The sequence below is a fragment of the Cibotium barometz genome, chromosome 63 (assembly GCF_041138505.1).
Source record: "Cibotium barometz isolate CiBa-2024 chromosome 63, ASM4113850v1, whole genome shotgun sequence".
In the NCBI taxonomy this organism is placed as follows: domain Eukaryota; kingdom Viridiplantae; phylum Streptophyta; class Polypodiopsida; order Cyatheales; family Cibotiaceae; genus Cibotium; species Cibotium barometz.
This window is the reverse complement of record NC_141108.1, coordinates 11,854,514-11,868,907: the sequence shown is the minus strand read 5'-3', so window position 1 is coordinate 11,868,907 and position 14,394 is coordinate 11,854,514. Positions and strand designations below refer to the sequence as shown.

At 43.9% G+C, this 14,394-nt stretch overlaps 1 protein-coding gene across 3 annotated transcripts in view; it reads right to left on the bottom strand.

Annotated features, from left to right (window-relative positions):
• Positions 1–3,782: 3,782 nt before the first annotated feature.
• LOC147603691 (uncharacterized) overlaps positions 3,783–14,394 on the bottom strand; it is a 32,710-nt gene continuing 22,098 nt past the window's right edge. For all 3 annotated transcript variants that reach the window (XM_086796494.1, XM_086796496.1, XM_086796495.1), the window contains exon 9: positions 3,783–4,240. The gene's annotated coding sequence lies outside the window, so the exon portion shown is untranslated. The remainder of the gene's footprint in view (positions 4,241–14,394) is intronic.

Here is a 14,394-nt window from a genome sequence, read left to right as displayed (position 1 = left end):
CACAGATTTTTTTTCTTTCGCGCGCAGGCCTGTTTCACAACGTGAACTAGGCAGTTCACGGATTTTTTTTTCATGCGGGCTTGTTTCACGATGTGAACTAGGTAATTCACGGATTTTTTTTCCAAAGGGTCTAGTTCACGACGTGGACTAGGTAGTTCACGGATTTTTTTTTCATGCATGCCTGTTTCACGACATGAACTAGGTAGTTCACATTTTTTTTTCGCATGGGCCTGTTTCACAACATGAAATAGACCCATTTCACGACGTGAACTAGGTAGTTCATGGATTTTTTTTTTTTTTTAGCGCAGGCCTGTTACACGACGTGAACTAGGTAGTTCACGGATTTTAATTTTTACTTTTTTCATGCGGGCCTGTTTCACAACGTAAACTAGGTAGTTCACGTAATTTTTAATTTTAATTTTTTTCGTGCAGACACATATTGACATTAAAAAAAAGGGAGAGTCACACAACTGGCCTACCTACAAATGGTAGAATACCACAAGAAACTCTCGACGACCTTCAATAGCTAATACATTTTTGTTAAGCTTATAGCTTACTATTCTTTTAGCAAAGTTAATGTAGCAGCTGCTCCATGAGTACATATGCATACTCATGAACTTTGCACCAGAGCCTCACCATCGACAAGTTTCCAATTACATCTCTTGATGGGGGGGCCATGGTGGACAAAAGCCTGGTCAATGGTACAACCCATCACGTGGAATTTTCCTTCAAATTACAAACCTCTCCCAATGAAACCTTAAGTCTTCACAACACATTAATCTATATTAGCCTTGCAAGTCGACGTAATTCTTTCATGCTGCACCAATACGAGGATAATGCAATAACTAGCAGCTCAATAAGAGTCTCTTTGACTCAATTGAATTGAATATCTAGGGTTCATAGTGTTAAAGGATGAAATATCAGGTGATCCTTGGGAAGCCCTGGCGCCATAGAAAGAGCGTAGGGAACAACCCAATGTCGTGGGGCTTTGCCCAGCCACACTCAGGAGCATTAACAGCTCAATCGAGAAACTAGTATACCATGGCCTAGCACACAAATGCACAGTCAGGATGTGTCACTCATCTCGTGAAAGCTGGTTACCTTAGATTCTCGTAGGAGAGACAATGTTTCCATGCAGCCACACCCAAAAGCTTCACTCCACCGCCCTCGCCGTCGCACTCTAATGGAAGCTCGACCCTTCTCACCACTCTATCTTACACACTCACTCTCTAACACACATGCAAGAAAGCACAGATAAGAGCTCAAACAAGCACAAGGCAAGCAAGTAATAGTATAAGAGGGTAGAGAAGAAGAGCACTCTATTAGCTTATGCATAAAAGGATGAATGATGAGAGTTACATTTTGCCTCTTATGTGTGGCTGCTAGGGTTTACACTCTTGGGTGACCAAAGTTAATGTAGAGAGAAATATAGAAGCAAGGTGGAAGATCACCCTAGTTTAATGGAAGATTAAATTCAAGAATAGTCCAAAACTATAGAACTGACTTTAGGAAGCCAAATTGTGTAAATGTGAATAGATTGAATCAATCTCTTCTAAGAAAACTTACCTTTAGAGAGAGAAAATCTTGATTAATTAAATCAAGAAGATTGAGAGTACCTTATTATCCCTAATCAAGTGTAAAGTCGTATCTTAGAATGAAACTCTTAATTGCATTAAAGAGACCAAATTATATGATTCTTAGTGATGAATAAGAACGATCCCTCTCAACCAAATATGGGTATGCTCCTAGCACATGATTATGGAATAAATGACGACCGCCTTCATGTCCATCACATGAAAGAAGTCATCCAAGACTCCTCTCAACTGAACGTGGGTGTGCTCCTAGAGGATTAGTGTGATGGACATGAAGTAGTTCCGAAGTGAAACGGAGGTAGGATAGTGTATGTGCTGGTACTAGACATACGTGGCTCGTGTCGGGTACTTGGAGTGTTTATGATTCTGGGATAGGTGATAACCAATAGAAGCGACTCCTAGGATTATTTGGCATTTGTGTGTGGCTGGAAAGTAAGAAGGCCCAAGAAATGAAAAAACTTCAAGGATTCAGTTTAGAGGATGCATACATGTACTTTAATAGTTGGATATGTGTTCTTGAAGATAGAGATCATAAGAAAAGCATTCTAAATGAAGCTCATGATAGCCCTATGGAATAGGACACCGCAAATATATATAGACTTTCATGGCTGTAAAGAAAAGTTCATTTTTTCCTTTAGACATTCCACAAATGCAATGGAAGTGCATAAGCATGGATTTCATAACTGGATTACCCTCAATAAATGCAAAATATGATTCCATCTTAGTCGTGGTAGATAATTTGATGAAGGCCGTTCATATGATTCCACCAAAAAAAACTTATACTGCACTTGATGTTGCCAAAACATTTTTGAAGGAAATATTCAAACTCCATGTATTACCTAGGAGAGTCAAAAATCGAAATGTTAAATTCACATCCTGCTTGTTGATTGCTTTTTTCGAAGCTGTGGATACCTCTCTAGATCTTAATACTACCTATCATCCGAAAACCAATGGCCAACTAGAGAGGGTGTACCACGTAATCGAAGATATTCTTGGAGCGTCCTATGGACAATAACCTAAGAGATGGATGAATTATCTACATTTGGTAGAATTGGCCTTATAATGCATCTCATCATTGAAGCATGGTGTTGAGTCCATTGGCAATATATGGACAACATTATATTATCCCATTAAATTGGTTCGATCCTATTGATCAAAGTGGAAGTGGCAAAGCAAAAGCTAGACAACATGTGCTTCCCTTCAAAGCAAATGCTAGATGGCATGTGTTTCCCTTCAATTGCTTGCCATATTTATTGAGACTAAGGGACACATGGTATCATTTCAAGGGCTATGACATCACTTGTGAGTTGCCTCATCGTCATATGCTTGCCAAGCTAGTCTATAGGCAGTCATTTCCAAACAGAAAATTACTACGAGAAAACAGAAGCATTAAGAAGGTTCTTAGGTAGTTACTCATGCAATTAACACACTACTTCTCAATTCTTGACACTCCGAAAATATAAGGCAACGTCAGCTGGATCATAGCTCCAATCCTTGGTCACAAAGGTATGGGCTATGACATCACCAATGAGTTCCCTCCTCGCTACTTGTTCGCCAAGCTAGTCTAGGGGTTGTCATTTCAGAGCAAGAAACTACTATGGGAAAAGATAAGTTTTGGAAGGCTCTTAGGTTGTTATTCATGCAAACAAAACACTACTTTATTCAAGACAATTGCAAAACGTAAAGCATCACCAGCTATACCACAGCTCCTTCAAATACAATTGTTTCGAGAAAAGCTATAAACTTGAAGAGGTGAAATATGCGACTTACCTTCATGGAGCTAACTAGATGGGAAGACACAAGTTACTGACTCCCATGCATTAATTAAAAACAGCTTTTATCTCTCTTAAACTTGGATAAAGTACTGAAAACAGAGAGCCATTTATTGGGGATGGATTCATGTGTCAATATCTTGTCTCAACCTTCTGTTCACTCATAACACTTTCTTTTATCAATAATAACCTTGAACATTGCACATTTGAAAAGAGAGATGTATGGTGACAGTAACTTCAAACCATTTCAACTGTCCTGATGGTACCAAGATCCGAAAAAGCAAATAATTGCATCATTGTTTCAAGATCTTGCATGCAGTTTTGTGCAAACGATGTGTATGAAGCTCTAAAAACAGAATGATATAAACGGCTACAAGAGCTAAACATCGATCCTTAACACTAAAGATGCAAGACAACCTTGACAAAATTGCAATGCTTGGATTAGACTAGGGGGCACCATTTCAAACAAAGAGTCAGGGGATAATATACAGCTCACACATAAGAATTTATGTTACAAAGGGTGATGGTGCTTTTAGCACAAACCCTGTGCCTCTTACAAACCATACTCTTCTCCCTAGCTTCTCCTCCTATGCAGAACTGCTACCAGATCCACAAAACCTGACATAACTGAAAACTGTCCCACCATTCAACTATGCAAAAAGTTCTTTTCATACCAGAAAGGCAGCTCTCTGCCATACCCTTTACCTTCATCCTGCTACCTAAACTAAGAAGCTTGAGAGAGAGAAGAATTGTGATTGTCTTCAGATTTTGTCTTCAAATAAGTCAATCACGTAAGCAACAATTTTACACGAGGACTCTGCCAAATGAACATCTAAATTTCTCACACAACCATTGACTATCTGCCAGCTTCCAACACTGCAAATCAGGAACAGTTTTTTTATCAGCAATTTTGTGAAAGTCCACCAATAACAGCGACAGGCAATCTCAAACTCTTAACTTTAGGACAGGCTTTGCCCTGCTTCTAATGCTCGCAACTCTGTGTCATGATTGTGAGTGCTAAGCATGAATAATGCTAATCAATCACTAATCAACTTGCATAATCAAAACACGTTGAAGTAGATAGAAGAAGAGAGACTCTTTACCTAACCTACTCCTGTATATTACCAAAACATGAACGACTTTATACAATGGGAAGCACATTAGATCTGTAGCTGTGTGTTGTACAACTTTACTACAATGCATAACTTCTTGATGAACAAAGGGTTACTTGCTGTCCCAAAAGAGCAATGGGAAAAACACTCATGGAAGCTGCATGCTGAAGATCCAGAGAGCCATGTCTGCAGCCTCTGCTCTCCTCTGACCCTCTCCTCTGACCCTCTCCGCCTCAAACAGGTATTCTGCCGCCCTTCACATGCATGATAGCAGTGTTATTGACTACCTCCTCTTGAAAGGTAGCCAGCCTCATGTTTGCGATCTCTCTGTTGGGTTGGGCCATGAATACCAGAGTCCGACCATAGAACATTCACATGAGTCACCATGATTTGACCCTACCTCAAACAGGCATTCTGGCCCCCCACAGAAATGCATTCACATGCATGATAGCAGTGTTATTGACTATCTCCTCTTGAAAGGTAGCCTGCCTCATGTTTGCAATCTCTGTTGGGTTGGGCCATGAATACCAGAGTCCACACTGCAGCCTCTGCTCTCCTCTGACCCTCTCCCCCTCATGAATGAATGATTTGACCATACCTCAAACAGGCATTCTGCCCCCCCACAGAAATGCATTCACATGCATGATAGCAGTGTTATTGACTACCTCCTCTTGAAAGGTAGCCTGCCTTATGTTTGCAATCTCTGTTGGGTTGGGCCATGAATACCAGAGTCCGCACTGCAGCCTCTGCTCTCCTCTGACCCTCCCCCTCATGAATGAATGATTTGACCCTACCTCAAACAGGCATTCTGCCCCCCCACAGAAATGCATTCACACGCATGACAGTAGTGTTATTTACTACCTCCTCTTGAAAGGTAGCCGGCCTCATGTTTGCAATCTCTCTGTTGGGTTGGGCCATGAATACTAGAGTCCGACCATAGAACACTGAATGGTGATATCATATGGAAAACGGAGGTGACATATAAGCCAATCGCACATCACACTGCCAAATCCATTTATATATAGTACCCAAGGGAAATTACTCCAGTTGAAGCGAACCCACCACGTCACCTGACTGGGCACAGGTTATGGCGCAGCTTCTAAACCCATCTGAGGCTGACTGAGCACTCGTTTGGGCCCCGTAACCAAAGGACGATATGTCCCAAAAAGATCTCCTTCTACCCTTTGAGTGCAGTCTACCAACTTACCCTTAAATGTATCTAATGGTGTCAAACCTTACATAAGCGGTCTCTTAACCATCCGACCACCTATGGCCAATCTCAATGTCTAAATTGAGCATTGTCGGGCATTCGGGTATGCTCAAACACAAAGTGTCTTTCCTCATAAAGGATGCCTTATAAAATAGAGCAGCCAGTGTCACAATGACGAGGGTGGAGTATTGATTTCCAATGTGCAAACTCATTTGTCCACCTGCAAGCAAACTACCTCTTTGACCCAATGTCGAGTCGCCCACTTCAACATCTCTCTCCCAAGAGCCTTTGTGAAGATGTCCACACAATTTTGTTGTTGAGGAGGAGGACCGGCTCAACCTCGCTATCCATGATCAACTCGTGCACAAAGTGATATTGTCTTGAGAAGAGATGTTGATGCTTTTGTTAGGCAATGCATCGTATGTCAGAAGGTGAAGTTTGATCGTCAGAAGACACCAGGGTTACTTCAACCTTTACCTATACACCATGGGAGAGCATTGCCATGGATTTTATATTTGATCTTCCGAGGACACAAACGGGGAATGATGGCATTTGGACTATCATATGCAGGTTCAGTAAGCAGGCTCATTTCATTTCCATGCGTAAGAAGATCAAAGTTGATCACATGGTGAAGTTGTTCATGGCAAACATCTTCAAGTATCATGGCATGCCTTAGTCTATCATTAGTGACCGTGATCCACGGATGATGAGTTTATTTTGGAGAGGGTTGTTTGACAACATGGATACAACTCTCAAGTTTTCATCATCGTTTCATCCACAGACAGATGGGCAATTGGAAGAGGCTAATCCCGCAATGTTAGATCTTCTCAAGTGCTATGTGTCAAAGCACAAGCAACAATGGGAAAAGTATCTTCCTTTGGTGGAGTTCGCTTATAACAACACCATCCATACCTCGACGGGCAAGGCGCCTTTTGAGATTGTGGAAGGAGGGAAGAAGGTACCACCCATTTTGCACACAAAGGATAAGATCTTTGAGGCTGACCAGTATGTGGAGAACATGGATAAAGCTTATAGGAGAGTTAAGTTGGCACTCCAAAAAACTCGACAAATGCAAAAGAAGGCAACAGACCGTCACAGGCGTGCATTAGAGTTTGCATTGGGTGACTGGGTTCTTTTGCGATTTGAGAAAGCTAGGCTCAAAAAGATGAAGGGTAAAGAGCACTTATTTCCTAAGTTGAGCATGCGCTATTATGAACCTTTTCAGGTCTTGTGAGTCTGCTACCTTCCATGGGGATGTGCTTGAGGATGTATCAGATGAGGCTCAGCCGGAAGTGGAGGAACTTGATGAGGTTCTCATTCCCACGCAGATACTAGCACATAAGGAAAGAAAGATACGAGGTAAAGTTTCCCGTCGCTATCTTGTGAAGTTCAAGAACTATTCACCGATGGATGCGAAGTGGATGGAGGAGGGTGACTTAGCAGATTCACCTCAGGTATTGCAGCTTTATCTTGATGCCTTTGAGTTGGAGCCGACTCTTGCTACGGCTCATTCAGGTTTAGCAGAGCATAGGTCTGGAGCATTGCCTGATGCTCAAGAGGGGGGTAGCACCTCCGCTCCCTTGATACAGACAGGCTCAGATGTCATTTAGAGGTCACTTGGTGTAGCTTTTGTCTCACCCGAAGGTACTGACAGCTGACAGTACATCTGCTTATGGGACTTCTATGATATATGCGTACTAGTCACATTGGATGTTGTGGTTGTGTATGGTTCACAGTGGTATACAACTTGGACTATTATTACACCATTGGTTTGCAGTGAATGTTGCTACATATACATGGCACAGAGAGATTGGGACGCTGATCTTGCCATATTGTACTTATCACTTCTACTTGGATCACATGGCTGATATCTTACTATATTGGGCAGCCTTCATTATCAGTGTGGTTCCGCTTGGCTAATTTGAGGGCCTACACTTCTTTTGGAGAGTTGGGCTAGCACGCTTCCTCTCTCTCTCTCTCACTCTTGCTTTTTGAAAAAAGGTGCTGGTGGGCTGCGCTGGAATACACACAAGCGCAGCTGAATATACACAGGCACTGACTGGCTTGCTTTTTGGAGAGAGAAGGCTGGCTGGCTGCTGCGCTACAGTACACACACAGGCGCCAATTGAATATCTCTTTCCTTGGCTTTTGGAGGGCTGGCTGGCTGCTGTGCTACAGTATATACAGGCGCCAGCTGAATCTCTCCTTCTCCTTTGCTTTTGGCAAGAGGCTGGCTGTCGGGCTGCGCTGCTGTACATACAGGCAGAGCTGGACACAGGCGCGTGGACTGTAGGAGGAAGTGCAGGGCTGGACAGCAGGTTCACCCACAAGTTCTCTCTCTCTCTCTCTCTCTCGCGCGTTGAATCGGGTGCTGGACTGCAGGCTGCTCTGCAGGACAGAACAGGGCTTTTCTCACGCCTCCTCTCTCTTGTGAAAAGCGACACAAGGACTGTAAGTTTCTCTCTCTTTGTGAGCAGGTGGGACTGTAGAAGTGTCAAACTAAGTCTCTCTTTTCACTGGCTCGTGACTGTTTCAGAGTCGTTTCTCTGGCCCTTTGTGAGAGGAAGGGTTTGGCAGTTCGGAGGGTGGAAACAAGGCAAGTTTTTGGACTGATTTGGAAGAGCTTGTGGACTGTTTTATGGCTGAGGTGGTGGCTATGTGCATGGGTCAGTTAGATGCATATTCAAGGCCTCATGGATGAACTGTCTTGGCAGATTAGAGGAGATAACAGTGTGGTGTTTTTGGGACACAAAGCTGTGTGTAACCTCAATGCTAAGAGGTCCAGAGGATTGGCAGATTGGACATGTAGACATACAAGCCATGAATGGCCATGTACTCATTTAAACTTTTCCATTGAATTTGAATAAATAAATACCGAAAGGGGCGCCAAGCTTTGGGTCCAATAGGTGTCCTTCTTCACGTGTTGGAGCACTCTAACTCCCATATATTTGTTTTATTGGCTGGACTACAATTGGTTTGGGTAATTGTTAGTCTACCGCACTTTCGTTTCTACCAGAGGCCAGTTTCATGTGCAATTGACACTGCATAGAGGCCAGAATGGGCCGACCTCCCGCTTGGAGTATTTTATTTCCCAAGGAAAAAATATCATCTACAAGCTTTGAGGGCCTTACTCTCCCCACAAGAGATGCCGGATTATCCATATATAAATGCCATAACACAACCAACATGAGAAAACCATAAAATTCAGTTGGTACACAAGCTATAGAAATGCTAAGCAAACAATATAATCCATATGCCTCCGTGTGGGTACGGATTCTTCCCCAAAAACCACAGGTCTTCATGCAATAGAATGGTACAACAGGTTTAGCTCTGCATTCAACCAGTACAAGTACATATCTCCATTTATTGGCACATATGCTATGAGTAGTACCACAAGTGAACAAGGGCTTACCAAGGGCACTTTTCTCCCTTTGGGTTTTTCCCCTTGGATATTAGGTGTGAAAGGACACCAGAATTATTGTATTTTGATATTGTGGAGTCAACCCCCAAGCTCCACACATTGTATGCTATCTTCTTTGTGTGAGCATCAATCACCATCTCTCTTGAGTGTGCTTGCTACTGTTTATTCTGTGTGTGTTCTTGTCTGTGTGCAACCCTAGCCCTAAAAGTGGTATCAGAGTAGCGTTGCCCCCTTCTACACACCTGTTCGCGGAGTTCAATCGCCGGCTGCACTTCCATCGACGTCTGTGCGCTTCTGTCAATTGTCTGTTTCCGTCACCTGCACACTTTCGTCTTTGCTCCTTGACACCTGTGCTCCGCCCGCCTGGTGTTTCACTGCCCGATTTAGCCACCAGCTCGGGCGGCAGTAGTGCCAAGGGCTTCACCGCTACCCAGCCCCTCTGCGGCGCTTGCCCTTTTGAGGAAGTTAACGCGACCCCGACGATACCACTGATGGGCGGTAAACAATAACTTCACCACACACAAGCGCTTAAAGATAATTTAAATCACTTAAACTTGAAGAGAGAGAAAATAGAGAAAAATGTAGATAGGGGGAGCTAGATTGCTCCTACACAAGAGATGTGGTGGTCCCAAACTGCTCTGGCACCCCCACAGGTATTTCTTTACTCTTCACAAAGTTGGTTACTTCTTCACCGGTCTCGCTCCAAGTATCCTTGGCTAGGAGTGCTCCCGCACATGCACTAGCACCCAAGGCCCACGAGTGAAGGCTTCTTTGGCCGCTGCCTCTCAAACCCACAATGTGGTTATGACTAGAGCCCTCCCCCATGCCTCACTTATATAGAGCCGGCTTAGGCTTGCTTTAAAGCAAGTTTTGCCTTTAAAAAGCACTTTTAAAAAATAACTTGCTTTTAAAAAGCAACTTAAAAGCAACTTTATTGACTTTTTATGCAAAAAGTCATCCTCCTAAAAATCTCTCAAACCACTTTGAATTTAAAGATGTTGTAAGAGACAAAGTTACTCCTCTCAACGAGCTCTTTGTAATGACACAAACAGATCTTCGTTCTAACAATCTTGAGAATTAGGGTTATGGTTTTCTTCGAGACAAAACATGCACTGCGGTGACATACCCCCCACTTGAAAGAAAGCACTCAAAACACTCCCTGGAGCAAAGAACAAAATATCACCCAACAGTCATTTTTGGACCCAAATAAGGCAAATGCAATAAACACTTGTTTGCTACTCATGGTCCATCTCATAGCAGAGAAAGTGAAACAATTGCAGGATACTTAGGGCACACTTCACTTGGATCCTGCAATTTTAAGGTGGATTGCCTCTGACTTTTATTGCCGCCTTCTTACTGCAAAGCCCTATACACCCCTGAGGGATAGAGCACGTTGGTCTACTTTGCATCAGACGATCACGGAGGACATGTGTACTTCTCTTGATGCCCCCTTCTCCTCTGAGGAGTTCAAGCAAGCACTCCATGCATTACCTCACCATAAGTATCCAGGGGATGATCACCTCTCACTCACCTTTTCGTGACATTTTGGGATGACTTTAGAGAGGATATCACTATGGCCCTTCAAGAAATGTGGAACACACGGATTATGCCTTCTTCTCTAACTAAGGATCTTATTCACCTTATCCCAAAAGGTGGTGATAAGACAAATATTGTTCAATGGAGTCCTATCACATTACTTCAGATTGCCTTTAAAATACTTGCCAAGGCAATAAGCATGAGGTTGCATCCGGTTTTGCAAGATGTCATTCATGATTCGAAGAATGGGTTCTTTCAAGGAAGAAGCATCTTTGATAATTTCTTCTCTTTTTGGGAGGCAGTTGAATGGGCTAAGGACTGCAACCAGCCCCTAGCCAACTTACTACTAGATTTTGAGAAGGCATTACCATAGAGTTGATTGGGATTTCCTTGAAGGAACTCTTAGATGTATGAGATTATCTTAGAATTGGATCAGAGGTGTCTCATTCTTGTATCGGTATGCTCACAGTAGTGTGCTTGCATATGGTGGTAGAGGTGATCGCTTCCGAATCTGTCGCTCTATAAAATAGGGATGCCCCTTATCCCCCTTGTTTTATTTCATTGTTGCCAAGGCTATGAGCATTTTCTTCACTCCACTCTTGCAGTTTCTGGTTTGGGTCTGCCCTTGCACCATGACGATGAGCTTTTTGACTTTGAACTTGCTGATGATATTGTTATGTTCCTCGCGGCCTCACACATATGTTTATGTTCCTTTCGGATTGCTTGGGGGAGTTTTGCTTGGCTGCGTGGCTCTCATTAACTAGCATAAGTCAATTGGCTTTTGGATTAGCAACTCCAAAGAGTCACTTAGGGTGCACAGCTCGGGTTTACTTGGATTGGCAGAGGTTGTACTACCAAATATTTGGGGTGTCAAGTTGGGGTTGATATTTCGCTTGCACAACAATTTGTACCAGTACTTACGAGCATTAGGAAGAAACTTCTTCATTGGAGTTCTAGGAGATTGGATCTAGCCTCCAGAGCTTTGGTGGTGGTCCGTAACTTTCTTTGGTCAGGTTTGGATGGTTCACTAGACACCCGGGCCAGAGTGGCTTGGGAGACTGTTATACGCCCCAGACATGAAGGGGGGTTAAATATTGTAGATATGGATATATAGTGCAAGGCATTGCTTTGCAAGTTAGCGGCCAAAGCATTCCTCCCATGTAATGAGCCTTGGAAGGATTTTTTAATGTTTCACATTTCCGATTGTACACCTCGTGGTGGTGGAGATTTGGATGCTCAGTTCACCTTTCATTTTCAACAAGGCAAAGTAAAGGCCACTTTCTTCTCCACTTATAGCTGCCATTATTAGACCTTGGAATAGTACGAGACCTTTTTTGAGACAGAGGCTTCCTACATCAATGTATGAGGCTGATAGACAGCCCATTACATGGAATGACCTCATTAGATATGAGGCTGGACAACCTTTGAGTGCATCTGGATATATGCAGTGGCCTGGTTGGGAGATGAAAGAGTGCACAGAACGGAAGCAGAGTGGCACTAGAATGTGCTGAACAGAGAGTGCAAGAGAGAAAGAGATATGGAGAAAACTATGCTGAATATACTAAAGCAAAACTGTCCCAAGCAAGAGACACTACAAGTCTCATAAGTGAGGGAGCAAAATATGTACAAGACTGAATGAGAAAAGAGAGGCCAGCACCCACTATTTATAGTAGGGGAAGGCTGGTCGACTAGAGCTGCAAAACAGGGCCGACTGGAAAATGCCAGGAAGGCTGGGAAAAATCCCAGAAAAATACTAGAAAAAGGGGTGGCCAGCCCACACATGAGGAGCCAAGGAAGCCTTAGAAACCGGCTTGGTGAACAAATCTGCATCATTCTCCACGGAAGGACAATACTCCAGACGCAAATCTCCAGCAAGAACCCGTTCACGAACATAGTGATACTGAATCTCAATGTGTTTCGTACGAGCATGAAACACAGGGTTCTTGGCGATGGCGATGCAACTCTGATTGTCACACCAAAGAAGAGTAGATCCGGTAGGAGGACATCCGAGCTCCTCCAATAATCTCCACAACCATATCGCCTCACATGCAGCATAACAAACTACACAGTACTCCGCCTCGGTAGAGGAAAGCGCCACACTAGGCTGCTTTTTACTGCTCCAAGAAATGGCTCCAAACCCGAGTGAAAAAACACAACCAATGGTCGAACGCCGTGTATTTGGATCTCAAGCCCAGTCTGAGTCAGACCATCCAACAAGAGTGCGTCCTTGGCCATGAAAGATGCCAAAATCCATAGTGCCATGCAAGTACCGAAGCACTCTGAGAGCACACCGCCAATGCTGCTAACGGGGTTTGGATGAGAAGGAACTCAATAAACTGACTGCGAAGCATATGTCCAATCGGGAGTAGGTCAACAATGCCAAACAACCGACGAGAATCCGATACTGTCCCTAATCAATCCCTGGAGAAGCATCAAGTGAAGAAAGCTTCTCACCAATATCCATAGGAGAAGATACTGGTTTGCACCCAGTCATCTGAAATCTGTCGAGAATCTCTCGAGTGTACTTCTGCTGAGAGAAGAAAATGCCCTTCGAGGTCTGCCAAATCTCAAAGCCAAGAAAATAATGCAAGAGGCCAAGATCCGTCATCTCAAACTCTGTCTCCAAAGCATCCATAACAGAACAGATCCGCACAGAATAGGAACCTATACAGATGAGGTCATCAACATAGACCACAATGATAACAATCAACCCCCTCTCAAGAAGGATATAAAGGTTCGAATCTGCGTGGGAACGATGCAAGCCGAGCTTCTGAAGAACTCATCAATCCGCTGGTACCAAGCCCGCGGAGCCCGCTTTAGACCATATAAAGCCTTCTTCACTCGGTACACATGATCCTGTTTGCCCGGAACAACAAATCCTGGCGGCTAATCAATATAAACCTCCTGTGTAAGCTCTCCATTCAAGAAAGCCGACTTGACGTCCATCTGGAAAACGGGCCATCTATGATGTCCTGCAAGTGCAAGAACAGTACGAATAGTAGTCATCAGGGCCGTCGGAGCGAAGGTCTCATCGAAGCCGACACCAGGGCGCTGAGCATAACCCTTGGCAACCAACCTCGCCTTGTACTTGTCCAAGCTGCCATCAGCTCGGAACTTCGATTTGAAGATCCAACGCATACCAATCACCTTACGCTGCAGTGGCCGAGGCACCAAAATCCAAGTGCCATTCCGTTCGATAGCATCCAGCTCTGCCTGCATAGCACGACGCCAAGGCTTATGTGAAAGAGCCTCGTCTACAGAAGTGGGATCAGAAGCACCATTAATGATAGTAGACATAAGAGCATAATTAACAAACATGTTGCCCTCATGAATTTGTTTCCCTGTAACTCTGGAAGAACGCCGAAGAGAACCAGGCAGAGGAGCAGAAGGAAGCTCACGTAACCCAGAATCACAAACTGTTTGATAATACCAACCAGGTATAGATCTGCTCGAACTCGCCGGAGGAGGAGCAGGGGGTGTAACAGACGTAGCCGGAGCAGAAGAACGGGGAGAAGGAGGCGGAGACGGAGGTGAAGGGAGAAGAAGCTCACCACCCCCCTCTGAAGATGTAGGAGTCTCGTCAAACACCACATCACGGCTCACAACAACTTTAACAGCCTGAGGATCATAAAGACGATATGCCTTGGACACAGTGCTGTATCCGAGAAAAGTCATGCGCTAAGACTTCGAGTCCAACTTGGAGCGATGCTCCTTAGGCACATGAACATACGCCGTACACTCAAATATCCGA